Raw genomic sequence first — 2,350 nt, 5'->3', positions numbered from 1 at the left:
ACCCTCAACCTGTTGAGAAACAGCACCAGGGCAATAGGACAGCCACCTCAAATGTCTGGGCCCAAGCTGCATGTGGCTTCAGAATTGGAATCAAGCCCATACCTCATAGCCTGTCACCTCCTTCCCCCACAGTGCCTCCTCCCAGCACCCGGCTCACCAGGCTGTGAGCGGTGAGTGCCATGGCTTTGTTCACAGCATTGCTGGCCCTGTTTGCCCAGCTGGTGTCAGCTCAGATCGCTGTTTGGGCTGGTCTGCAGAAAGATTTGCCTGAAAGGTTTGCATATTCCGAGAAACCACAATGATTAAGTACACATAAAAGAAAGCATTATGATGAATAATCAGGACATAATCAATGATACCCATTTTGCATTATAAATGATGACGCTTATACTCAACAGCTTTTAGGCAGAGTGTGGGTGTGACAGTTTGAAAAACAGTGTTTAGCATGACATGAGAGCTGTCAACTCTTAAATGCAGTAATTAATGACCCGCTAAGCGTGTGGATTTTAAATGTGTCAGTTATTTTCCTGAAATATCTCAAGAGTAAAAAATTATTTGCAATTTATCATTCTTATTAATAAAAAAACTGAGAATGAGAATACACAAGAGCAATGAGAAATCACAGTAAAGGTCATGGCAAAAACACTTTATGCTTTTATCAGTAATAACACAAAAAAAACAGACCTCTCTCCAAGATTTCTCTCAATCAACATCCTCTTCAGTGTATCATTTTAGAGGTAGGTACTCAGGAATTGGCTGTATTTTAGAGTGTTGTCTCCAAGACTAACACTGGCTGCTTAAAACCAAGACTCAAAAGAAAAGCTTTATTCTGCTGGATGCCTGACACTAATCCTGCGATAACTGAATGTATACAACCCTTCTTCTAGGACTTGATTGGTATCAAAAAAGGACAGCTCTCATTTTTAAATAAAGTTTAATAAAACATTACTTTTCAGGTGTTAATTCTCACAAGGAAGCAAGACCTACCATTGTTTTTTTGTTCTGGTCCTGCTGGCACCTTATCCATTAGCTAGAGCTAACTAACCACTGCAGCTGTACTATTTTTTATCATTTTATTTTTCAGCAACAACTCATACAGCATGAAAAATGGACAAATTTCTTCTCTACCAAAGCCCTTTAAATACCTTCTTTTATTTCATGTATTGAACAGGTTTTAAAACTATCAGTACTCTGGGTTATGGACTGTGGTGCTAGAGCTAGGAGCTCGCGGTGCAGGAACTTTTTAGCCTTCCAATACTTAAAGGGAGCTTATAAGCAGGAGAGAAATAGTGGTAGGACAAGGAGCAATGGCTTTAAACTAAAAGAGGGGAGATTTAGGTTAGATGTCATGGGGAAAGTTTTCACTCAGAGGGCAGTGAGGCGCTGGCACAGGCTGCCCAGAGAAGCTGTGGTGCCCCATCCCTGGAGGTGCTCAAGGCCAGGTTGGATGGGGCCCTGGGCAGCCTGAGCTGGTGGGGGGCAGCCCTGCCCATGGCAGCACGTTGGAGACTGATGATCTCTGAGGTCCCTTCCAACTCAAACCCTTTGGTGATTCTGTGAATCTATAAATTTCTCATCCAGCCGTGATTGGAGCATTTTGTCTGCTAAGGTTTCCACCCGTGTATACAATCCCCTTTCTGGTTTGTCCCCTTTAGCAGAGAACCCCATGTCCAAACCAAATGTATCTAATACTTGTTTTTTTTTTTTTTTTTTCTCTCTCAGTCAACTGTTAACAAAGCCTCCCTCCTTTTCAGACTTTGTTTCCTTGTGCCACCTTTTAGGGATTACCAGGGGGGATATTGGGTGGCTGGTGGGGAGCTGTGTGTGTAGGAGGGCTTCTGTCACCTCTGCAGTTATGTCTGGCCTAAAATGACCACTTAAACAATTTTCCAGAAATTATTAGCATTAGCCATTTCAATTCTGGCTGTCTACATCATGCCCCATAGTTACAAGACAATTCTCCACAAACTTCGTTGCCCATTTTGTTTGAGTCTATGTTCAGGTGACAGTTCTAGTTGTGTAACTTGATTATAACAGAAGGGTGCTGCATTTGGTGCATGCCTGTCCTTTCCTTGGAGAACTTGTACTGTAAGCAGATCTCAGAGACTTAATCTCACAAGCAGTATGCAGCATCTCCAGAGTAGGTGAGTGTAGTATAATCATTGGTATAATCCATATTTTTTACACACACACATGCCCACACAGATCCAAAAGTACTGCCTCCAATTTTATCATGTTGGCCCGCCATATCAGAAGCAGATGTTGCATTGCAATAGAGGGTGAACCTTCCTGCCAGTATCCCATTACGTGTTGTTGCTGTGTGACAGAGGGCAGCAGAGGGGCAGTCTGA

Source organism: Numida meleagris, chromosome 1 (assembly GCF_002078875.1).
Source record: "Numida meleagris isolate 19003 breed g44 Domestic line chromosome 1, NumMel1.0, whole genome shotgun sequence".
NCBI classification, from domain to species: Eukaryota; Metazoa; Chordata; class Aves; order Galliformes; family Numididae; genus Numida; species Numida meleagris.
This window is presented reverse-complemented; position numbering follows the sequence as displayed.